The 27,194-nt window shown below is 36.9% G+C and overlaps 1 pseudogene; it reads left to right on the top strand.

Annotated features, from left to right (window-relative positions):
* Positions 1–25,463: 25,463 nt before the first annotated feature.
* On the top strand, positions 25,464–26,557 carry LOC140498188 (guanine nucleotide exchange factor C9orf72 homolog; annotated as a pseudogene).
* The last annotated feature ends 637 nt before the right edge of the window (positions 26,558–27,194 follow it).

The raw sequence follows: 27,194 nt of genomic DNA, 5'->3' as shown, positions 1-27,194 counted from the left end.
CAAGTTGTCCAGTATAATATAGCTATTAAGCATCTGAGACCAGATGAGACTCAAGATGAGATTTCCTGACTCAAGCCCAGACACACCATCTGCTGTGCCATCTTGTTAGTGCGTAAGAAGCTTACTACAGATAGTTCTCACTTTATGTAATTGTGAGGTTCAGCAGACCTCTACATAAAGTAACTTTTATGCAAGATAAAAATGGTAAGAAGAACATGGAGACAAGACAGGCCACCTATGTGACTGGCCAGAACCAAAAGGAAGAACACAGGGTCAGACACAGACATAGACAGGAGAGGACAGGCAGCACTTTGGGACTGGGAACAGAAACAGGATACCTGAGCATAGATGGATGGAAGAAAGACAAGAGAGGGCTGGACACAGGTTGAGTGAGCAGAGTAGAGCAAAGATCTTCTCTCTCAGCACTGGAAGTCTTAAGCCAAGCCCCCAATCCCGTCAAAATGTCAGTCTCTCCAGGAGAGACTGTTTTCACTGGAAGGCATTTTTTGATGGATAGTTTGGGAAGGGGAGTGGGGAAAGGCTGAGCAGAGAGGCAGGAGCAGAGAGAGCAAGCATAGTACTATGCAATAAAGCTAACATAGATGGAGTTGTCTTTTTTTTTTTTTTTGTAAATGCTGATTTCTTTCAGAATTCTTTATGTGAAGTCAAATTTGAGTAATGTGAATTTAAGGAAAGCAAAAACTGCCTACAAATGTTACTTGGTTGATTGACTGGGATTCACATAACTTAGTGTACACCTCAGGACTCACAAAGGATTAGTGTCTCACCTTCTGTCTACCCCATGGTTGGTTCACACAACTTAGTAACCCCCTGAGTTCAGCCCTTTTATAGGTCAGAGTCTCCCTCCAAGACTCAGTCAATAAATGTTCCAATTCCTACCTCTTAGATGGGTCAATAATCTCACCCCCTACCCCAGAGCTCACATTACTTAATCATCTAATATTTCTACACCTCAGTTTCTTTAGTTGTAAAGTGTAAGTTTTGAATTAGATGATCTCTAAAGCTTATCAGCTGTAAATCTAAGACCCTTACGTCCTATCAGTCATCCTTCTAAGGCTGACATCCTCAGAGTTATCTTTGATTCTTCATTCTCTCACTCCCTAAATCAGTCATTTGCTAAGTCTTTTAGGTTCTGCTTCCCTAGAATCTCTCATCCACCTCCTTCTCTCCAGTCACATATTCACTATCCTTGTTGAGGTATTCATCATCTCTTGACTCAACTATTGTAATAACCTCCTAATTGGATCCCTAGCTCCCAGTCTCTCTGCTCTATAATCTGTTTTGTACACAGCTGCCAGAGTAATCTTCCCAAATCACAGAGATGACCATGTATGTCACTTCCCTGATTAAAAATCTCCTTTACTTATAGGAAGAATTTAAGGAAATTAAGGACCTCCATAATTTAGCTTCCATATGCCCTTTTAGCCTTATTTTACACTCTGCTTTCTTTCATAAATTCCACATTCCAACTATTGTACCAGTAATATTGCCCTGTTACATAGACTGGAATAGCTTTCCCTTTTCTTTTTAATTTTATTTTTCTTTATTTATTATCGTAAAAAATTTATTTCAAACTTAAATACAAAATGAGAAAAGAAAAAAATTGTTCTGTACACAGCAGAACAGAATAGAGGATTCATTACAAAATAATAAATATCCATTTCAAGAACACCTATGTAATAAATACCATGTATTGTTTTCAAATCTACACAGCTTTTCTTTGCATCCTTATTGGTTTTCTTTTGTTCTCTGCTGTGCACTTTTATTTTATTTTTTCCCTCCTTCCCCCAACCACCCTAAAAAAGACTACAATTAAGCATAGAGATATGTATGTATACATATATGTGTGTGTGCGTATGTGTGTATATATGTATATATATACATATGCATAGATATCTATAAACATACACATACACACATGCAAACTCATACACACATATGTAAAGCTGTACTATGCTTATTTCCTCCTATTATGTTTCTCTGAAAGTGGATAGCATCTTCCTTTATAATTCCCAGTCTTTCTACTTTTTTCTAAATCAATCAGATCATCATTTCCTATACCTACAGCAATATTCCAACCCAATCACATCCAGAGGGATTGCCTATGAAAGTTTATTTTTCTGAATTTTCTGCCTCCCTTCTATTCTTGGCTATATAGGCTTTATTTGTACAGGAAAAGTTTTATTTAAAATAATGAAAATTATCCTTTTCATTTTAAAAATGCTCTCATCCTATAATACAGATACTACTGATACTACTGATACTACTGAATCTACCTCCTTTACATCCTTTCTCCCTGGTTGCTTCCGAGTTCCTGATATTTTGTTCTTGAAAATGAAACTTGTAATTTTTTTTCTAACTCAGTAAAATACATTTTAAAGTAATTTAATTGGTATAATATTGAATAAATAGATTTATTAGGTAAAGTTGTCATTTTAAAAATTATCTCGGCTTTACTTACCTATGAAAAATAAATATTATCTCAGTTATTTATAACTGAATTTATTTGTACAAAAATGTTTTATATTGATGCTCATATACTTACTCTGTCTTTTTTAGCAGTTATACCTTCAGGTGCTTTATGCTGTTTAGACATTTTAAGTGGTCTAAAGCAATGTTGGAAAATATTTGATTAAATCTATTTTAATTTTAATTTTGACTGAGATCATGATTACTATCCCTGCTTTTTTTATGTACTAAATTTTACTCCTGCTCTTTATTTTATCTTTATGTGTATCTCTCATTTTTATATAGTTTCCTGAAAACATCGAATTCAAATTTTTTAATCTGCTATCCACTGCTGTTTTATGGGTACATTCATCCCATTCACATTCTAAGCTACAGTTACTTAACGTGTATTTTCCTCCTTCCTATTTCTCCTATCTTCCTCACTCCCCTGCTTTATTTCTACTTACTACCTTGCTCTTCCATTCCTTAACCAACCCATCCTTCTAAGAGTTCCTCCCTTATCCTCTCCCCCAAACCTCCCCCCTTGCCTTCTTATTTCTTTCTGAATTTAGAAGACATTTATATCCTCCTAGATATATTGCTTCCTCTTTAACCTATTCTCAATGACAACAAGGTTTCAGCTTTTCCTGCCCTTCTCCTCTACTAGCTTATTCTTTATATTTTTTCATTTTATGCCTCATTTGTATGAGATAATTACTCCATTTTATATCTCCCTATAGTTTTATTTTTTTAGATTCAATCCATCATAATCAACTCAGCCCATCCCTTTCTTTCAAACTACCTAAATAATGATGACAATCATAAGAGTACTGCTAATATTTTAACATATATGAAATAACTACTTTGATCTTATTGAGTCCCTTATAATTGGTATTTAATATTTACCTTACAAGTCTCCTGGATGTTATATGTAAAATATTTCATTAATTTCTAGGGGTTTTGCCACAAAATCCTGAAAATTTTTCAGTTCTTTAAATGTCCCTTTTTTTTTTCATTCAGGATCATAATTAAGTTTCCTGGGTAAGTTACTCTTGATCATAACTCCAGCTCTTTTGCTCTATGAAATGTATTATTCCAAGACCTATGGTCCTTCAACATACTAGCTATTCGGGCTTGTGTAATCCATACTGAAACTCCATGATATTTATATTGTTTTTTTTTCTCTTGTTGCTTTCAACATATTCTCCTTAATCTGGAAGCTCTGAAAATTAGCCATGATATTCCTGTAAATTTTTCTCCTGGGATCTCTTTCAGGAGGTGATTGGTGAATTTTTTTTTTTAATTTCTTCTTTGCCTTCTTATTCTACAACTTTGGGGCAATTTTCTTTGATAATTTCTTCTAATAATGTATCAAGATTCTTTTTTATTGCAATTTTCAGGTAGTTCAACTATTCTTATGTCTCCTCAATCTGTTTTCCATATCTGTTGTTTTTCTGAGGAGATGTTTCGCTTTCTCTTCTATTTTTTCATTCTTTTGATTGTGTTTTATCATTTCTTGGTGTCTTAGAATACCATTAGTTTCCCCTTGCCCAATTCTAGTTTTGAAGGAATTAGTTTCTTAAGTTTTTCATTCTCTGTTTTCAGTTGGTTTATGTTCTTTTCATAATTTCTGGATTTACTTGGATTGCTCTCTTTCCCCCAATTTTTTTCTTTAATTTTCCCTGTTTGATTTTCTTTTGGCAAGGCAGTCAAGATTAAGTGACTTGCCCAGGGTCACACAGTTAGTAAGTGACTAAGGCTGGATTTGATCTTATTTGATTATTACAATCCTTTCAAAATTCTTCCAAGAACTCTTTGTGATTGGGATTATTTGACTCTTCTCATTGAAAAAGGACTGGCTTTTTTCACTCCATTGTCTTCCTCTGAATATGAACCCAGATCTTCTCTGTCCCCATAGTAGTCTCCTATGGTTGGGTTCTTTCTCCTGTGCTTGCTCATTTTCATTGATTTTATTTGTTTTAATTTGGAGGGGTTTTTTTAGCAGCTGTTAGTGTAATCGAGTTGAATTCCTGAAGTATGGGGAATGATACCCCAAGCCTTGGGTCTTCTTACAATTATGTTCTGAGGTCTGTCTCAGGTCCAACTGTGGGCTTTCAACTCTGCTCCTAAGCCACATGTAGGGTCCCCAGCCACAGTGAACTGCAAATGATTTTGCTTTCTTTGATCTCTCAGGTGGCTGCAAATCATAGCTCTCCTCTCTGTCTCAGAACTGAAACCAGGGACTCCGTTCTTCTGCTAGTGCCTACTGCCAACAGAGTCCCTGCTCCTCACTAATGCACTCATCCGGTGTGTGCTAGAGCCTTCTCCCTTCAACCACCACCTAGGATGTCTCTGGTCAGCACAGATGGACTTGGTCTCTCTCAACAGTGGGAGGCCCTTCAATCTTCTACTCAGCCTTCAGATCCCCACAATATCTATGAGATGAAAGTTTATAAGACTGAGGTTGCCTCTCAACCCAGCTGCCCCCAGCACTTGTGGCTTGTTGAATCAGCAGAGTCAGCCTGGAGTATTTGCATTTCACTCAAACCAACCCTCCACCACTGGAGGTTTAGAGGTCAAGTATTTCATAAGGTCTTCTCTAATTGTCTTAGGAGGACAGCTGCTTTACCTCCTGTTTATTTCTGCTACTCTGAGGTGATGTTCTGTTTGGTTGGGTTTTTTAGAAGAAACTTAGATAGCTAAAAGTTTTCTCATCTACTCTGCCATCTTCCCAGATCCTCTCATGGGCTAACTTTTTCTGAGGACTGACTCCTTGGAAAAACTGCACTGGTTTTTCCATTGAAAAGTCATGAAGTCATCCTCATCACTTAAACGACTCAAGAGATTAAGATTCCCACCGATGACATAGTTTTCTGGGAGCCTAATTACAAAAACTAGTCCACAGGGAAGCAGGAGTTGCTCTCCCTCAGAGTTCACTGATACAGCCAATCGAGAGACGGGGAAGTCATACTCAAATGAATCAATGTTATATACCCACTAAGAAATCTTTCCAGGCTGTAGATAAATAAATCTTCCTTTTATTGACTGTTAGATGGTCTCTGAATATCTCATTTTCTTCCAATACCAAATCCAAAGTAGTCTTAATTAGCCCAACCCACAACATAAAACAGATATGCTAGCTTCCCCTTGAACTCTCTATCCCATCTCCTATTTTCGTACACAATACACATACAATGCACAAGCCACTGTATATTCCTGAAATGTATTTCTTCCTCATCTCCACATCTATAAATCCTTATCTTCCTTCAGGATTTCTAATAGGTATCACCTCAGCCTTCCCTGAATCCCAAAGTTATTAATGCCCTTTCTCTACTCAATTTTCTTCATTCTATAACATTTGCTTCCATGCCTTCCCAATGGAAGACCACTTTCTCCCTGTATCTGTGCTTTTCTAGACAACAAAAGAGAAAGAAGGCTGAAGGGAGAAAATGCAAGATTATCATAAGGGAATTACAAAAGATCAAAATTATGAGAATATAAAGGATTTTGAAAGGGCAAAGCAGCATGTTGTAATTCTCTCCCTGAAAGCTCTGTTTTCGAGCTGTCTCTTCATGGGAAATCACTCTTTTACTCTGACCTGCAATGACACTAGGAAATGATGGTGAGGAAATCTATCTCACCATGGGCAGATCTCATAATTGCTCAGGAGTTTGAGGTCACTATAGAAACAGATATCTAGTGGGAACAAACAGTGGGTGGACAGGTATACTTTCATATACCTCTCAATTATAAAATCAAGCAGCGCTTAGTACAAAAGGTCCTTGGGCAGGTCTATAAAAGCACACCTTGGGGCAGCTAGGTGGCGCACTGGAGGTGTCAGGCTGTCCTGAGTTCAAATCTCACCTCAGACACTTGACACTCACTGAGTGACCTTGGGCAAGTCACTTAACCCCAATTCCTTCATCCTGGGTCATCTCCAGTCATCCTAATGAATATCTGGTCAGTGGATTCAAATGGCTCTGGAGGAGAAGTGAGACTGGTGACCTGCACAGCCCTCCCTCACTCAAAATAAAGTCAAGTACATGTCATCATTTCTCTGATGGCATGTCTTCTTCAGCAAAGAAGGACGAACACACACACACATTTAAAAGCACACCTTCGAAGGTAACATACATATCTTAGAAGGTAATCTGAAAGGGTAAGATCAACAACTCCAGAGTTTAAAAAGCTGTGCATTTTACTTTCAATTTCACTTTAGTACATTCTGGTAAGAATAAATAACTTAAGGAGGAGAAAAATATCAAGGAAAACAAAAAAGGTTGGGGTAACAAGGCAAGAGAGCTATGAAATCACTCTCATCTAAGTTGCCAATTATTTCTTTTTTATGTTATTTTAAAAACTATTTTGACAATTACATGCCAATTGACAATCTAAATGAAATGGATTATTATTTATAAAAAGATAAATTGTCCAGGTTAACCCAAGGAAATAGGAAGTACTTCAAAAAAGAAACTGAACAAGTCAAAAATGAACTCTGAAAGAAAAAATAATCTCAGGACCCAACAGATTTACTAGTAAATTCTACCAAACATTTAAAGAAAAATTAATTCCAATGCTACATAAACAATTTGAAAAAGAAAGGTGAAGTCTTGTCAAATCCCTACTGTAACACAAATATGGTATTGATACCTAAACCAGAGTGTCAAAAACAGAAAGAAAATTACAGAACAATTTCTCTAATCAGCGCTGATGCAAACACTGTACTTTAATATTAGCAAGGAGATTATAGCAATATTTCATAAAGATGATCAAGTTGCATTTATACCAGGAATACAGGGATACTTCAATATTAGGATAATAATAATTATAATTCAATATAAGGATTGTCAGGCCTAGAGGCCTGTGTGGGCTACCCGAGTCTTCTTACCTCACCTCCGAGGTCTTCGGTTGGCCAAAACCGGATGCTCATATGAGAGAAAGGACGTTCCAGAGTCGAACAAGGGTTGAGCTTTATTTCAGGGTCTCGGTTACATGTGCAGGGAGGTCTTCCTTAGGAGGAAGAGGGGGAGATTTCCTAAGGAGGCTAAGATCTTAAGGGATTGGAAGTAGAAGTACAAGCGGGGAGAGAGGGGGAGGGGAGAGAGGAAAGAAGAGAAGCGGAGCCTACTGTCCTCTTGGCTCCTCACGTGCTAAGAGAGCTTTCAGGCTTCCTCAATCCTACTTAACCTTCAGCCGCACAGTTTGCATCTGAATACCATGTTGTTAGGTAACTAGGTGTGCCCAGATCCGGGACAATCTCGAGGGCGGGGAGATCTCTCTCCCATCACGTTTCTCACGGGAAGAGGCAGAATTACTCGAGATAGCTCGGTTCACCTCGATTCCCAGCCGTTTCCTGGGGGGGTCTCGTGAGAGCTCTAAGATTTAGAAGCTCCCACCTTTACCCGCCCGAGACTGTCCACACGGAATTGAGCTTCCAATCCCAACAAAGGATAATAATAATAATGTTAGGAAAATTATCAGCATAATTGACCAATAACAAAAATAAAAATCATTTGATTATATCAACAGATGCAGAAAAAAATTAGGATAAAATATGGCTTCCATTTTTGTTAAAAACACTAGGAATAAATGGAGCTTTTCTTAAAATGATAAACGGTATCTATCTAAAACCAAGAGCAAGTATTGTCTGTATTAAGGATAAATGAAAAGCCTGCCCCATTATTATTCAATATTGCATTAGAAATTCTAGCTTTAGTAATCAGATAAGGAAAAGAAATGAAAGGAATAAGAATTGGCCATAAGGAAATAAAACCATCATTTGTTTTTCAGATGATATAATGGTATATTTAAAGAACATTAGAGAGACAACTAAAAAAAATTAGTTGAAAATAATTAAAAACATTAAGCAAAATTTTAGAATATAAAATAAACACACATGAATGATAAGCATTTCTATCTTTTACCAACAAAGTCCAGCAGCAAGAGACAGAAAAAAATTCCATTTCAAATAACTGTAAGCAATATAAAATCCTTGGGAGTGTACTTCCCAAAGCACACATAGGAACTATTAAGAACACAGTTATAAAACATTTTTCATACAAAGATCTGAACAGTTGGAGAACTCTTAGTTGCTTATTGGTAGACTAAACCAATGTAATAAAAATGATAACATTACCTAAATTAATATACCTGTTCACTGTTATTCCAATCAAACAACCAAAGAATTATTTTATAGAGCTAGAAAAAAATCTTAACAAACTTCATCTAGAAGAACAAAAAAAAAAAAAATCAGGAGAACCAAGGGAAACAGTAAAAAAAAAAAAAATGAAAAAATGAAAAAGAACATGTTCTAGAACTGCCATATTTCCAATTACATTACAAAGTAGTAATTATCAAAAACAATCTGGTACTAGATAAGAAATAACGTGGTAGATCAGTGGAATAGTTTAGGTACAAAATATATAGAAGTAAATGACCACAGTAGCCTAATTTCTGAACTTGAGGATCCTAGATATTGTGGCAAAAACTCACTATTCAAAAAACACTGCTGAGAAAACTGGAAAGTAATCTAGTAGAAACAAGAGATACATAAATTTCTTACATTTGTACATACCGAAATAAGTTCAAAATGGGGGTATGCTTTAGACATAAAGGATAATATCATAAGTACATTAAAGGAGAATGGAAAAAATTCACTGTCACACTTATGAATACAGGTAGAATTCATAACCAAAAAAAATAGAGGATCACAGAAGGTAAAACGAATAATTTTGGTTATATTAGATTCAAGAGGTTTTGCACAAACAAAACAAACAAAATCAATGCAGCTAAAATTAGAAGAAAAACTGGAAACTGGGTTGGGGGAGGCTATTTTTCAGTAAGTTTCTCTGATAAAGACCTTATTTCTCAAATATATAGGGAATTGGGCCAAATTAGTTAAAAACAATAAGAATTGATGTAAATTATTAAATAGTCAAAGGATATGAACAGTATTTCAACAAAGCTATCAAGAGTCATGTGAAGAAAATGCTTTAAATCACTAATAATTAGAGAAATGCACATTAGTACAAATCTGGCATGAAAGAAAGTGCTTCAGGGAATGAGGAAAAATTAGGGACACTAATGCACTGGTAATAGAGTTGTGAATTGGTCCAACCATTTTGCAGATCAATTTAGAACTATACCCAAAGTGTTATAAAACCATACATACACATTGACTCAGCAATACTGCTACTAAATATACATCCAAATGACAACAAAGGAAAAGAACCTATATTTACAGAAATATTTATCGTAGCTCTTATTGCAGTGGCAAAGAGTTAGAAACTCAGATGTTCATAAGGTGGGGAATGGCTGAACAAGTTGTAGTATATGATTGTAATGGAATACTATTGGGCTGTAAGAAATAATGAAATGAATAGTTTGAGAAAAACCCAAGGAAATTTATATGAGCTGATACTAATTGAATTAAGAAGAAGTAGGAGAACATTATACAAAGTAGCAGTAATATTGCAATGGTAAACTATGAACGATTTACTCTGATTAATACAATGACTCACAAAACTCCTAAAGGACTGAAGATGAAAAATGCTATCCACCTCCAGAGACAGAACTGATGAATTCTGAGCATATACAGAAGCATATTTTTCTAACTTTATTTTTCTTAACATTTTTGTAACATGACTAATGTGGAAATGTTTTGCATAAATTTATATATATATAATGGATATCGTATTTCTTACCAGCTCAATAAACAGGATTGGGGTAGAAGGAGGGAAAAGAATATGGAATTGAAAATAAAAAATAAAAATAGAGGCAATACTTTAAAATTATATTTTTTTCAATCAACAAAAATTGGCATTCTCACATTCGCTGCCAATTCACCCCCAAACTAAAAACAAAAGAAAAACTGCATCAATTACAAATCTATATAGCCAATCAAAACAGGTGTCCACTTTGGTCATATACAAAGCAATTTGTCTCCTTCTGTGCTCTGAGTCCTTCACCTCTTTTTCAGGAGGTGGATAGCATATTTCATCATTACTTTTCTGGAATCGTATTTGGTCATTATGCTGAATTCCTAATTCTTTCAAAACTGTTTTTCTTTACCACATGTTACTTGTATAAATTGTTCATACAAAGTCTTCCCATACTTCTCATTTCTCACAGCACAGTAATATCTTATTACATTTATATAACTTGTCCAGCCATTCTCCAATTTAGGGTCACCCCTCAGATTCACACCCCTTGGTATGTTGAAAAGAGCTACAAAAATTGTTGTGCTCTCTTAGTTGGAGTTTGTTTCACTTAGGACTAATCCATCCCTTAATCTACATATTTTTCCTTCCTCTGATCAGTTCAGATGAGAGTGAAGTTTAAATGTTAGCTACTCTCTCTAATCCCTCTCCTTGTTTGTACAGATGTCCACTTCTGAATTCTGATTATATGACCTAGTTTTTCCTAACCTTCCTTTTCCGTCCACCATAGTGTATTCCTATATTTCCATTCTTCTCTTAAAATCATCAACATATAACAAACCATTCCCAGGCCTTGTCTAGTTAAACTTCTTCCATAATTCCTGATGATGGCAGAATTCAAAGGGGATACATGTACCAATTCTCCCCATATTGGAATATAAACAGTTTAATCCTCACTTAGTCCTTTATCATTATTCATTCATGTTTCCCTTATTATGATTCCTGTTGATGGTTTGTTTTATTTTTGAACTTCAAGTTTTCTTCATACCTCTGGTGTTTTCATCAGGAATGCTTGGAAACAATCTATTACTTTTTTTTTTACTATTTTTTATTTTTTTTACTTTTTATTTTTTAAATTTTTTTATGTATTTATTTAACTTTTAACATTCATTTTCACAAAATTTAGGGTTCCAAATTTTCTCCCTATTTGTCCCCTCCACCCACCCCAAAACACTGAGCATTCTGATTGCCCCTATCACCAATATGCCCTCTCTTCTAACATCCCTCCCTTCCCTTGTCCCCACCTTCTCTTTTGTCCTGTAGGGCCAGATAACTTTCTATACCCCTTTACCTGTATTTCTTATTTCCTAGTAGCAAGAACAATACTCAACAGTTGTTCCTAATACTTTGAGTTCCAACTTCTCCTCATGCCTCCCTTCCCACCCATTCCCTTTCGAAGGCAAGCAATTCAATATAGGCCATATCTGTGTAGTTTTGCAAATGACTTCCATAATAGTTGTGTTATGTAAGACTAACTTTATTTCCCTCCGTCCTATCCTGCCCCCCATTGCTTCTATTCTCTCTTTTGATCCTGTCTCTCCCCAAGAGTGTTGACTTCAAATTGCTCCCTCCTCCCATTGCCCTCCCTTCCATCATTCCCCCCCCATCCTGCTTATCCCCTTCTCCCCCACTTTCGTGTATTGTAAGATAGGTTTTCATACCAAAATAAGTGTGCATTTTATTCCCTCCTTTAGTGCAATGTGATGAGAGTAAACTTCATGTTTTTCTCTCACCTCCCCTCTTTTTCCCTCCACTAAAAAGTCTTTTGCCTGACTCTTTTATGAGAGATAATTTGCCCCATTCCATTTCTCCGTTTCTCCTCCCAATATATTTCTTCCTCACCGCTTAATTTCACGTTTTTAAGATATGATCCCATCCTATTCCATTCACTCTGTGCTCTCTGTCTCTGTGTGTGTGCATGTGTGTGTGCATGTGTGTGTGTGTGTGTGTGTGTGTGTATAATCCCACCAACTACCCAGATACTGAAAAGTTTCAAGAGTTACAAATATTATCTTTGCAAATAGGAATGTAAACAGTTCAACTTTAGTAAGTCTCTTATGACTTCTCTTTGGTGTTTACCTTTTCATGCTTCTCTTCATTCTTGTGTTTGAAAGTCAGATTTTCTTTTCAGCTCTGGTCTTTTCATCAAGAATACTTGAAAGTCCTCAATTTCATTGAAAGATCATTTTTTTCCCTTGAAGTATTATACTTAGTTTTGCTGGGTGTGTTATTCTTGGTTTTAGTCCTAGTTCCTTTCACTTCTGGAGTTTCATATTCCACGCCCTTCAGTCCCTTATTGTAGAAGCTGCTAGATCTTGTGTTATCCTGATTGTGTTTTCACAATACTTGAATTGTTTCTTTCTAGCTGCTTGCAATGTTTTCTCCTTGAGCAGGGAACTCTGGAATTTGGCCACAATATTCCTAAGAGTTTCTCTTTTTGGATCTCTTTCAGGAGGTGATCGGTGGATTCCTTGAATACTTATTTTGCCTTCTGATTCTAGAATATCGGGGCAGTTTTCCTTGATAATTTCATGAAAGATGGTGTCTAGGCTCTTTTTTTGATCATGGCTTTCAGGTAGTCACATAATTTTTAAATTGTCTCTCCTGGATCTATTTTCTAGGTCAGTTGTTTTTCCAATGAGATATTTCACCTTACCTTCCACTTTTTCATTCTTTTGGTTTTGTTTTGTGATTTTTTGGTTTCTCATAAAGTCATTAGCCTCCATCTATTCCATTCTAATTTTGAAAGAACTATTTTCTTCAGTGAGCTTTTGAACCTCCTTTTCCATTTGGCTACTTCTTCTGTTTAAAGTATTCTTCTCCTCATTGGATTTTTGAACGTCTTTTGCCAATTGAGTTAGCCTATTTTTCAAGGTGTTATTTTCTTCAACATTTTTTGGGGTCTCCTTTAGCAAGGCGTTGACCTGCTTTTCATGCTTTTCTTGCATCTCTCTCATTTCTCTTCCCCGTTTTTCCTCCACCTCTCTAACTTGATTTTCAAAATCCTTTTTGAGCTTTTCCATGGCCTGAGCCCATTCAATATTTATTTTGGATGTTTGGGATACAGAAGCCTTGATTTCTATGTCTTTCCCTGATGGTAAGCATTGTTCTTCCTCATCAGAAAGGATGGGAATAGACACCTGTTCACCAAGAAAGTAACCTTCTGTGGTTTTATTTTTTTCCCTTTTCTGTGCATTTTCCCAGCCAGTGACTTGACTTCTGAGTTTCTTTTCCACACCCACCTAGCCTCCAGATCCGCCCAGCTAGTGCTTGGGGGCTGAGATTCAAATGCTGCTTCCCAGCCTCAGAGCTTTCAGTGTGGGCTGGGCTGCTATTCAGTGTGAGATTAAGTTCAGGTGCTCAGGTGGGGGCAGGGCCACCACACAGGGCTTAGTTCCCTCACCGGTTTATGTGGAGCCCTTTGACAGTGGATCCTGGCTCCTGCCTGCTTTGGGAGCCCCTGTCTGCTGCTCCCTTCGCTGCTGCCTCCAAAGGGGGCTTAAGTTATGGGGATACCCCTCTCCCCTCTTGGCCAGCCAAAGAGACTCTCTCACTGACCTTTGGTGCCTGTGGGTGGAGGGACCTGTGAAGCAGCTGGAGATTCTGTCCCTGTAGCCTGATCAGATCTGCTCCTCTCTGTGTTGCATCCCAAGGCAGGGCTGAACTCTGCTCTGGGTCCGGTGAGCTATGGACTGTTCATGTTGGTTTTTCAGGGCTTTCTGGAACAGAAATCTCCTCCACTCCATTGTTCTGTGGTTTCTGCTGCTCAAGAATTTGTTGGGAGTTCTTCTTTACAGGTATTTTGTGGGCTCTGGGTTCGGAGCTAGCATATGTGTATCTTTCTACTCCACCATCTTGGCTCCTCCCCTAACAATCTATTTCATTAATGGTCTTTTTCTCTCCCTGAAACATTATGCTAAGTTTTGCTGGTAAGGTATTCTTAATTATAAGCTTATATTCTTTTCCTGTTGGAATATTATATTCCAAGTTCTCTATTCCTTTTTAGTAGTGGTTACCAAATCATATATGAGCCTAACTATGGCTCCTTGGAACCTGAGTTCTTTCTAGATATTTGCAATGCTTTCTTCAACCTGCAAACTGGATTCTGGTTATAATTTTCTTAAGAATTTTTATTTGGGGGTTTCCTTCAGGAAGTGAGCAGTGATTGCATTTCCACTTTGTCCTCTGGTGGTAAGAAATTTGGGCTACTTTCTCTAAAGATGTCTTTGGTATAGGCTCTTTTATTTGGGTTATGGTATTCAGATAGTTCAAGGACTCTCAAATTTTTCTCCTCAATCTGTTTTTGAGTTTAGTTGTTTTTACTATATGATATCTTACATTTCCTTCTTTTTTTGTCTTTTGACTTTGCTTTAATATTTCTTGTTGCCTTATGAAGTCACTGGCTTCTATTTGGTCCATTCTAATTTTTAGTGATTTTGTTGCTTGGGCAAGATTTTTCACCTCCTGTGCCAAGTTTTTAATTCCCTTTTCTATTCTTTCTTCCACAGAGCTCGTTTCATTTCCAGTTTTTTTTCCCTCTAGCACTCTCATTTCTTTCAAAATACTTGAAGTGTTATATACATGATAATCTTCATTATTAGCTCTGCATTAGCTGATGTCTCCTCAAGAGAAGGAATAGAAAGGTATTCAATGTACAGTATAAATCAGCTATGGAACAGGTATCTATTTTAAATATGAAAAATATATGTTTGACACACCTATAATTGCTTTTATGCTCTCCTGGGAAGTTAAAGTTTCAGCATCAGAACATGATGCATTTCATAGGACTACTGAATAGGTATCTCACTATTGACTTCAAGGAAATCTCTTTCAGGATAGATGACCTACCTGGCAGTCCAGGTTTGTATTCATTCTCTTCTTTGCAGGTGTCTTTTCTGGTCCAGAAATTCTGTATTCTACCAGGCTCTGACCAAGGAATCCAGAATCTCCAATTTCACAAACGCATGAACTAGCCTCCAAGATTTTGACGTATCTGTCTCAGGATCACTGTTCAACATCACCTACGATTAGATCAAAAACAAAAACAAGCCATAAAATAAAAGAGGTGGCCAGAGACCCTGGCTCAACTTCACTTCGAATACCCCTGTTCTTGTTGTCAACACTCTCCTTCAATTCAGGAATAGACTTGAATAGTGTTAACATAATCTTCAGACTGTAGACAGAAAGAGAAGATGGAATTGAAGATGGATGATCCCACTTTTAGAGATCCACTGAGCTGGCAGTACTTCTGCTGAGTGACTAAGAAAGGATTACTTTGATACATCCAAAATTTCTAAGATCTTTCAGTATGAATCACACATGGCTGGCAAGAAGCAGTCAAGGACTTTAACATCCCCAAAGTGCCTCTATAAACACATGTGGCAGGTCAGAAAGAGGTAAGGCAGCTGTAGGCATACCTTGTTATAACTATATCTGTCAAGGACACCACTATCCTTCCGGTTACCTAAGTTTACACAATTGGAGTCATCTTCAATACCTTATTCTACAACCCTACATTAATTGATAACCAATCAGCTACCAAGTCTTGTCAAATCTATCTCCGTCACATTTCTAGCATCTACCCATTCCCTCTACTCACATGGCTTTGACTCAAGTTCAGGCTACCATCACCTCTTACCCAGACTGTTGCAATGGCCTCTTAAGTGGTCTCCTTGCCTCATCTCTCCCCTCTCTAATGCACTCTCCACACAGCTGCCAAAGTGATTTCTTAAAATGTAGATCTGATCATGTCACTCTCCTACTTACAGAAAATAAATTTCTGTGGCTCCTTATTATGTGTAGCTCAAACTACTGCATTTAGTGTTTAAAGTCTTCACAATCTGGCTCCAACTCGCCTTTCTCACATAATATACACAATTCTCCTTCACATACTCTGTAGTTCAGCCAAATGGATCCTCTTGCCATTCCTTACATGGAACATTCTATCTCCCATCTTCATTTGTTTATATACAATATTTTCCATGTCTTCAAAGACATAGAATCCATTCTCCATTAGACTAAGACCTCCTTAAAAGCTGGTGCTTTTGCTGTTGTTCTTATCCCTAATGCTTAGCACAATGCCTGGAACCACAGCAGGCAGCAACAGTTGATGAACTTGTAAGCAAATACAGCAAACTTTGAATGCCACCTAGTGGCTCTCACAGATAATGTAATTATTCAAGACACCAAAAACATGGCTATATCCCTTGGGGCAGGGTCCACCTCAATGCAGGATCTTTAATATTTTTTTCTGTGTACATATTGTGCCTTCAAGTAAAATTTAAACTTCTTGAGTGAAAAGACTATTTTATTTTTATTCTTTATCCACTTTAGTTGGAACAACACCTTATATATAGGTGACAGAAGCCCACCTATATTCAAAAAGGTAAAACTGATTCATAGTGTATTTTCTGATCATAAGACAAAATTAGAATTAAACAGCAATAATATTAGCAAAAACTAATTAACTATACATTCGTTCATTACACAACAGTTTAGCTAAAAGAAAATAATAGATTTTTGTAGCATGTTTTATTCATGTCTTATGTTTTTTATATGCCATCTCAACATCACCAATAAACTCTCTCTTTTATAATGGACAACAGCAATAAAACAAAAACATAAAGTGTAGTGAACTTATCTGATAATATATACAATATTCTGTCCTGGACATCCTTTACTTCTTTATTAAGAGGAAGAATTTCTATCTCATTGTCTGGTCTCTAGATGAAAGATTTCAACTTTCTATTCATAGTCTTTTCATATTTGTTATTTTAATCATTGATCATGTTATTCTCTTGATTCTGCTTATTTCATTCCCTGTAAATTTATACAAGTCTTTTCCATGTTTCTCTGAACCAATATTTACCACTTATTGCAAAATAATATTCTATTACATTTGTATGCCATAGTTTTTCACCCATTCCTTGGTAATAGATCACATAAATAAATTGAAATGGATACTAATCTGTATATAAATCTATAGGACCATAGAAAAGCAGTAGGGCAAATTTAGAGCATTTGATAGCTACATTAATAAGAAAAGTTGAAAATAAATTAACTAACCTCATGAGAAAAGAAACAAAGCAATAATTCAAAGGAAAGAAAAAGAGAGGAAAAATATTGAAGCAAGGAATAAAACAAACAGAATAGAAAATGTAAGAACACTTGAATTTCCCTAAATTCAAAGCAAAAAGTGAAACATGAAAAAAGTCAATAAAGCCCCTAGAATTAGTAAAGCTAATATGAGAAAAGGGGGAAGAAACAAAAATACAAATGGAAAAGGAGATGTCAAAGCAACTGGAAGGCAAGATCATACAATGGAAAGTATACTAAGTTTGAAGTCAACAGATCTACCTTCGTTCAGATGCTAGGTCTGACACTACTACCTGTGTGCCCTTGACAAATTTGGGACCCCCTCTAGCTCTGCTTCTTCATCTGTAAGATGATAGAGTTGGACTAAATAACGTTGAAGCTCTTCTAGTTTTAACTCTCTGACTTTATAAAATACTACAGAAATCCAGAATATTGATAGGAAATGGTACACATAGTGATAGACTAATAAATTATAGCATTTAAAGGAAGTAGATGATTATGTACAAAAATATAAAATGCCAAAATTTAAATGGATCAATTTTAGAGCAAGAAATAAGACAAGTCACCAAAGTGTTATTACACAAAAAACCCTGGTCTAGATGGTTTCAAAAGTAGCCATCAAGAGCACATGGGATCCCTATATCAAGAATGCAAGGTGGATTGAAGTATATAAAAAGTATACCATAGAATATGTAATCCAAAAAAGCTCCCCCTAATACCATATGATTGTATCAAAAGATACCAAGAAATAAAGGTTGCCTCCTTCCCAGTTAACTCTGCCACTTCCAGAACTTCCCTTTGCTACCGTTATTCTGAAGCACATCACCCAATCCAAGTCCTTGTTGAAGGAAAGTACCAGCCTCCAGTTCACACTCCTTACTTTCACAGAGAGGTCAATGCTGGTGTCACCGTTTTCCTCTCCAACTCTACCTCTGCCGCCTTGCATGAGAATTTCAGAATTCATGTTGATTTCTATCATTATCCTCTTCAACATCATTTCCATACCCTATACTTTCATACATTATTAGTTACCTCGACCACCTACAATGATGGTTGTGAGTTAGATAACTATCATCCATGATTCTGAACTCTGTAATTCCCCTTCTAATCATTATTACCAATCTTTTCATTCTCTCTCTCTCTCCCTCTCTGCGCCCCCCCCCCCTCTCTCTCCCTCTCTCTCTATTCCTCCAACCACCTTACCATTATCTCTAGTCCTTTCATCCTTCTCTCTTCTTCCAAATAATAATCTCTGCTCTGGCCTTTCCCTCTCTTCACAGTCTTGACCCTCGAGGTGACCAATTCAGCTATACAGTCACTGTTATGAATTGTTATATTGTAATAAAAAAAAACTATACAGATAACTCAACCTTTGAATCACTTGCAAGTTTGTTTCAGTGATATTCATGCCCTGCCAATTCTCAGTCCTAGGTCATCTTCACCATCAGCCTTCCCTACTCCTCCTCCACCATTACTGAACACTGCTAGTCATTTAACTGTGCTGTCAAGGCACACCACAAATCCATGTTATCTTATTTAAATTGGGACCTTACTACTACACCAAAATCATTTTATTTTCCACTAATTGACTTCAAAGCACTCTCCCCACAGTATCCCAACCTTTTCTCTTCTAAAACAACCTATGCCATTCCCAGCAGTCTTTCTTTCAGCAGATAATTTTTCAGTCAAGAAGCATTTATTAAGTGCTCACTATATGCCAGGCATTGCACTAAGCATTAGGGATACAGAGAAAGGCAAAAAATTGCCCTGCCTTCTAATTTTTGCTAAGAAAATTGTGGACTTCTGTTTCATCTCCCCTACTTTATACCTCAATATATTTTTGCATCTTCATTCTCCCTCACTGTCATCCCCTACATGTAATTAGTTACCAAATCTTGTTGACTCTGTTTATACAACAATATCTTTCAAACTTGTCCCCTTGTCTTCACTCTCACAGCTGCCACCTTGGGTTAGGCCTTTATCACCTCTCACTCAGGCCATTATAATAGTGTAATCAGTCTTGCTACCTCCAGTCTCTCCTCTGCTCAATTGTACTTCCAATTGGCTGCCAAAATAATCTTTGTCAAATATACAGCTTACCAATTCACTCCTTTGCTGAAAAAGCTTCAGTGGCTCTCTGTTGTCTTTAGAATACAAATTTCACACCATAGAATTTAAATCCCTCCACTCTCAGGCTCTAGCCTGCCTCTCTACCTATTTAAACTTAAAATATATTACTCCAGTTTATGCAATTTCATGTGCCAGTCAAATTGACCTATTTTCTGTTTCTCAATCACAACAACCTATCTTCTATCTCAGTGCCTTTGCCTAGATTTAGAATGCACTTTCCTTACCTCCCCCCTTAGAATTCCTATGTCTCTTTAAGTTCATCTCTACCCCCAAGCTGCTAGTGATCTCCTCAAAATAACTTTGCATTAATTTTGTATGTAATTTTGTATAAAACAGCAAAACAATTTCAAGTCATTGGCAGACTAGAGGAGAGAGTTGTCTAGCCAAATCCCAGAGAAGGACTCTCTTGGGGGAGAAGGGGAGAGAGCCTCTGTCTCCTTCCCCCAAACCCACTTCACTACAGGACAATTTTGTGAACCTCATTTCTCATTGAAGTCCCAGCAGTATCCCTTGAAGCAGAAGCTAACATCAATATTTTCATTCAGGGCCAAGGATGAACTAGGCACACCAATGTCTGATTTAAGGAACCCAAATGAAAGTCTTTAAGTCACTTGATGCAAACAAACTTGTGTGTGTTTTGTCCTTCGTTGCCATCAGAGAAATGATGACTTGACTTGACTTGCACTTGACTTTGTTTTGAGTGAGGGAGGGCTGTGCAGGTCACCAGCCTCATTTCTCCTCCAGAGCCATCTGAGTCCTGTGACCAGATATTCATCAGGATGACTGGAGATGACCCAGGATGAAACGATTGGGGTTAAGTGATTTGACCAAGGTCACACAGCTAGCATGTGTCTAGTGCCTGAGGTGAAATTTGAACTCAAGTCCTCCTGACTCCTGCACTGGTGCTCTATCCACTGCACCACCTAGCTGTCCCTGCAGACAAACTACACACCTACTGAAAGAACTAGAGGATGTGGTTACTGAGCTATTGTCATTAATACTTGAAAAAACATGCAGAATGGAAAAATTACCATAGGACTAGAGAAAGGTCAAAGGCTGTTCAGATTTTTTTTAAGTGGGAAAGAATATAGTCTGCAAAGTGTAGCTTCAATTAATATCTTGTACTATATAACATTTTAAGGTTTGTAAAACTTTTTATAAAAATTATCTCATTTTATTCACAAAACCCTGGGAGGTAAGTATTATTATCATCCCCATTTTACAGATGAGGAAACTGAGGCAAACAGAAGTTAAGTGACTTACCCAAGATATACAGTAAGTGTCTGAGGCTAGATTTGAACACACACATAGATACTTATATACACATACATAATATATACTATGCCAATGTATTGCGTGTAATACTATATACAAATATGTGTATATACATACACATATGTACATATGCATATTGCATAGGTGAACATATATGTGTATATATGGGTATATATGCACATACATTTACATACACAAAGTTTAAGTGACTTGCATAAGGACTCATAGTCTGAGACTGTATTTGGACATACATATATACACATACACACACACACACACACACACACACACACACACACATATACTATGCCAATACAGTATACACTGTAATCGTGATTTCAATTATTGAGACTATTCAAAAGTAGACAATTAAAGAAATTATCAATAAATGTCTAAAAGAGGGAAATGGTCATTACAAATCACATGATTCCATCCAATGAAGTTTATTTCTTCTTTTAATAGGCTTATTAAGCTAGCAATATTAATAGCTAGCACTTTCAGCATGTTTTAAGGTTTGCAAAGCACTTCAAGTATGTTATCTTCTTTGATTCCAACAACAATCCTGTGGAGTAGGGGCCATTATTATTTCCATTTTATAGACAATAAAACTGAGGCTGAAAGGTTATCTGAATTGCCCAGGTTCAAATAATAAGTAGCTATCTGAGGCAGGATTCAAACTCACCTCTTTCTGACTCCAAGTCAACTCTATCCATTATACCACAGAGTTGTCTTAGTAGCTAGTAGATCAATAAATGCTATTGCCATAGATACTTAGATTTTAGAAAAGCATTTGGTAAAATATTTAAAAGAATTTATTAAAAAGATAAATAAGGGTATATTAGATGATAATACAAAATCCAAAATGATCTTGACAGGTTAAATCCTTGTGCTAAGTCTAAGGTGATGAAATTCAATAGTGGTATATATAAAGTTTGGGCTTTAAAAAACCAACTTCACAAAATCAACTCACAAATAAGACAAGGAAGCAGCCCAGCAGTATGCAGAGAAGAAGGTCAAGAAGCCAAGACTGATTGCAAAGTCTTCCACCCTCCTAAATATCAAGCCTTGGGATGATGAGAAAGACATGGCAAAGTTGGAGAACTCTGTCTGATCCATACGGCTGGATAGATTGGTCTGAGGTGGCTCCAAGTTGGTTCCTGTGGGCTATGGCATTCAGAATCTACAGATCCAGTGTGTGGTAGAGGATGACAAGGTGGGCACAGACATCCTGGAGGAGATTACCAAGTTCGAAAATTATGTGGAGAGCATTGACATCATTGCTTTCAACGAGGTCTAAGAGGTCCCTGAATGTATGTGAATCTGTAACCAAAATAAAGACTGAGATTTGTAAAAAAGAGAGAGAGAATAACCTCTTCCACTAAAATACCTCCAAACTGTTCCACAACACAGAGGATAGAGGTTCTTCACTCATTCTCCAATCCTGGGTTCAATCACAGATGATCAGAAAGTGTCAAGATGGGGTTAAATCATCATGTAGCCACCCAATACCTGCTGATTCTCAGGCATTGGATAAGCTTTGTATGCACCACTCATATTATACTCCTAGCGTTACGGAAATCCTCAGCTAATGAGATATTCCTCCTTCTCTGCCCCAACTTACCTACCCCAGTGGGCAAAGGAATAGAAAAAAACATGAAATATAACCTTTTTTCCCCATCACCTCTATATTATCATCTGTGGAGGACTACAGTGGTGGCACTGTCTTGTAAACATTCCAAATTGGCTTTTGTGCTACCTTCCTTAAAATTTTAGAAAGGCTATGTAGCGGAATCTTACACAGTGAGGGAGTGTAGTATCTGAACAATCTACCAGGTGGTACCCTACCCAATACAAGGAGTCTTTTGAGAGTCTCAAGCCCATGCATGAGACATCTTTCCAAAAGACTGCATTATCCCCTCTGTCAGTCAATAAACATTTTTTAAGTACACACTGAATGTTAGACATTGGGCTAAGCACTGGGTGTAAAAAGAAAAGTAAAAGACCATTCCTGCTCTGAAGGACTTCACTGTCCAATAGTGGAGACAACATATAAATAATTATGTGCATACAAACTATTTCCATAATAAATGGAACATGATCAACAGAGGGAAAACACTAAAATTAAGGGATATAGAGAAAGACTTCCTGTAGAGGGCAGGATTTTGAACTGACACTTGAAGGAAGCCAGAAAAGCCAGGAGGTGGAGATGAGGAAAGTGAGCACCCAAACATACTGACATTCGGAGAAGATACCTGCAGTTAGGAGATGTCTTGTTTGAGGAACATCAAGGAGGTCAGTGACATTGGATTGCAGAATATATGTATATGAGACTTCCCAAAAGAATCAGTCTTGTTGGGGAAGACCTTCAGAGCTTCTGGACAGAACAGAAACAATGCTATTTACATTCGTTCTGAGTCATCAAACCCAAACAATGAGCCAGTGAGACTAGGACCTATTATTGGCCAATCAGTAAGAGTCAGAGTGATTTGGGTTTAAAGTCATAATCAAGTTGCTCTCTGTGAATATCAATGGGCTTTATGAAAGCCTGGTTTACTAGATCTATATATTTCAAGCTTGAGACAAAAATATTAATTGTTCCAGTTTTTTTAATAGAATAAATAAATAAATAGGGAAAAAGAAGAAAAAAAATTAGCCACTCAATACCAAGATATCTTCTGAACCATAAACAATCAAAACCATGAGTAAGGAAATCACTCCCCATGTGGACAGAGGGAGAAGAGAAGGAGGAGGGGGAGAGGAATGAAGAGGAATAGAAGGAAGAGGAGGAGGCAAGAAATAGCAGTGTTGCCCAACTGGAACTGATCAGTTGGGTCCCCAGGGGAACAGACTGTTCATCCATCTTTCTTAAAGAGGACGAGAGATGTCAGGAAGGTGATGTCTTGATTTGCAAGTGAATTGGATTTAAGTGAGGCTGGGCTATGCTACACCATCAGCCTCACTCTCTCCTCTGGAGTGTCAGAGTCCAGCGGCAAGATATAGGTCAGGATGATGGGCAATGGAACTCACTTTCTCAAGAAGTTTTGCCCCAAAAGAAGAGAAGTGATAGTCAAAATAGGTGAGTTAAGTGAGGGTTTTTTTGAGGAGGAGTGTTCGTAGGCAGTAAGGAAGGGTCCAGTAGACAGAGTTTACAGTTAAATGAAAGTGGGGATAACAGAAAGGATCCATATGCTGGACTATAATGGGATCATTTGTGCATGTTGAGAAGTTTGCCTTTGCAAGCCAAAGCATGGAGATGAAGCAGAAGACATCAGAGTGATGTGAGATAAGGAACAGTACTGAAAAGGTAGCTATCCATGAATGACCTCAATTTATTTCAGTAAAATATGAGTTAAGGTTCTCAGTTAGGAGGGTGGGTAAGGGGGAGCCATGGGTGGTTTGAAAAGGGATTAAAATGTTTGAAAGAATCACTGTGGAGAGTGGGATTGTGAGTTCATATTGTTGTTGGAGTTGCAAAAGGATTGCCTTGCTTAAGGCACAGTTGAGGATATATAAGATAAATTTGTAGTGAACCAAGTCAGCAGAGTTTCATAATTTTCTATAGCTTGATTCAGTAGCAGTGTATAGCAGACAAGGAAGTAAAGACTAGGAGGGGTCCAAGGCTGAGGTATGGAAGGGCAATATTTACAAGACAATGAGAGGGTAAAGGATCAGAAAAAGTAGTTTACAATGTAGACTTAAAAACCAATTCACCAAAAGGTCAAGTTGGGGAAAAGTGAAAGTATAGTTAGTAGAGGGATGATTGCCTAGGAGAAAACTGAGCGTCTGAGAGCCTGGGAGTCATGATATGGATGAAGATCAGAGTTTGGGGTTGCAAGGCAGAAGGAGAGATGAAATAATAACAGATTATGACCAGATAAGGAAATTTCAAAGCTCATCAACACATCTGTGGATTTGGCAAGACCTAGGATATGATGATTTTTTGTGGGTGGTTTAAATAGGGTAGAGGAGTAAGTAATTGGCAATGGGGAATGAATAAATTAAGTAACTAGGAGTTTAATGTGTCTGAGGAACTATCAATATATTTGTTGAAGTCCCCTAGTGTGAAGACAGGACTTGAGGAGAGACTGTGAGCCACGCACTGAACTGAAGTGAAGGAGAGTGACCTGGAGGTCTGTAGACAACATCTGTCCGAAATGATTGATTGGTAGATATGGATTGAGGGAACCTTTAAGTAGTGATGCTCACTCCAGTATTACCTGGCTTCTTATGCCACCCCCATCAAAATGGGAGCAGGTAGACTATAGTTGCTGCCCATAGGCATGATGGTATATTTAGACTTTTTTTCCCCTTCTGCCCTTTATCTTCTCTCTTCTGGTGGAATCAACAAAGGATTAGGAGACTACCACCTGAACATTGTGATAATGTCTACTCTGTTCACCACCATCTACAGCTGTTACCAAGACTGAGATCACTTTGAATAGTGATTCACCCTTATTAGCAGCTACTTTTGCATACTGGGACAACATTCTTGTACCTAGATTAAAGCACATCTGGGCTCCCAAGACACAACAACTGCTTCTCAGTGATGGGGAAATATCTTTTCTTGCTAACCACTCTAAATGAAGAAATCCTTCAGAACACAGAGAGTGGAACCATAGATGTGAAATTTTTGTGTTGTCTCAAAAAGGAGTAATTATTGTTTCATTAATCTTTTATGAAAAAAGAAATGGGGTAGGAGCATATATGGACTAACAATAATACTTCCACAAGCTAAACCCAGTTTCTACCTTCCCCTTCACAGAATATATGTTGATAGTTAAGCACACATCATTCAGAATTGAAGGATGTAAATGCATAAGGAGAGGCAAGAAAATGTCCAGAAGATTGTATTAGAAGAAATAGAAAGAATGGAAGATGAGGAACAGATCTTTATTCCAGTGCTCACTGGAGAGGTTAATTTTGTAAAGGAACTCCTTTCGTCTATGAAGTCACAGAGTGCTCCTGAGGAAATAGATATAAGTGATACAGTACTAACTGATGGTGACATTGGGGATAGTTACCATGAAGGTTTCCTGCTCAATGTGATCAGGTCCCACTTGCATACCTATAGCTGTTCTATATTAGTAGATAATAGTTCAGATAAAGTGAATAAAATAGTGAGGACATTATACCTTTTTCTGACAACTTTGGAACATAAGTGCTCCAGATTTTGTAGGAATGAGTCTTCATTTAAGTATGACATCTAGTTATTTGTATAAGGTCTTCTCAAGGATTCAAATAGGAGTTTTGTACTGCCTTCCCATAAGTTATATATAGCCCATACCCCACTATATATATATATATATATATATATATATATATATATATATATATATATATATATATATATATATATATATATATATATACAGAGAGAGAGAGAGAGAGAGAGAGAGAGAGAGAGAGAGAGAGAGAGAGAGAGAGAGAGAGAGATCAGAGCTGACTGCGTTTTGGAAAGCTACTTCAGAAGAAGATATTACTCAGGATACAATTATCTATACAGATGAAAGCTTCACACCTGCTTTGAATACTTTTCAAGATGTCCTACACAGAGACACATTAGTAAAAGCCTTTCTGGATCAAGTCTTTCATTTGAAACCTGGTTTGCCTCTGAAAGTACTTTTTTTGCACAGTTTCTAATTCTCCTTTATAGAAAAACCTAAGCACTAATAAAATACATACAGGAGGATATTCAGAAGGGAAAAAAGCCATTTAAATCTCTCTAAAACTTGAAGATGGATCTTGATTCAATAGCAGAGGACAGAATAACGGCTTTAACTGAGAAAATCAAACCAGGCCTACATTCGTTTATCTTTGGAAGACCTTTCTACATTAGCGTAAAAGAATGGGATGTACTAATGACATTTTAAAAGATGCACCTTTTAAGTATAAGTGAGAACTGCTCAGAGAAAATTAGTGTTATGAAAAACATCATTCTTTTGGTCATGCTTCCAAAGCTCTGCTCTGCACTTTGAAAGTTATTATATTGTAATCTTCATGACACAAAGTATTTTATAATTACTTTAACAGTTACATCATTACAAATGAGTCCTTTTTTGACTTGTACTTTTTTTGGAATAGCCTTTTGTTTATAACTGCAACAAATATTCTTTAATGTTAGGGTGATATGCAAATTTGACTGTAACCACTACTTTAACTGAAGATCATAGCTGAACCTTACAAATATTTGATTAAAATTCATCTCAGAGGACTATGTGTTAACTTTCCAAAAGTTTTTCAATAGCTTTCCAAACTATTTTTCTCTGGGAAAGTTGTTAGGTTGTATAGGATACTTTGTGTCCTATAAATGAACCATTTGAAAATCAGAGACGTTTACCAGAATCATTTATATAACAAAAAGGAAAGGTGAACATGATTAAAACTTTAGAAATAAAAATACTGATCAAATAACTAATAAACTATATAATGGTTAGATTCTACTTTAAAAGTGAGTCCTTCAGTTTTACTGAAAAGCTAAATAATAGTCAGACTCCATGACTGTCGAGG

The sequence above is a fragment of the Notamacropus eugenii genome, chromosome 4 (genome assembly GCF_028372415.1).
Source record: "Notamacropus eugenii isolate mMacEug1 chromosome 4, mMacEug1.pri_v2, whole genome shotgun sequence".
NCBI lineage: Eukaryota > Metazoa > Chordata > Mammalia > Diprotodontia > Macropodidae > Notamacropus > Notamacropus eugenii.
Note: the sequence above shows the minus strand (reverse complement) of the source record. Positions and strands in the feature narration are given on the sequence as shown.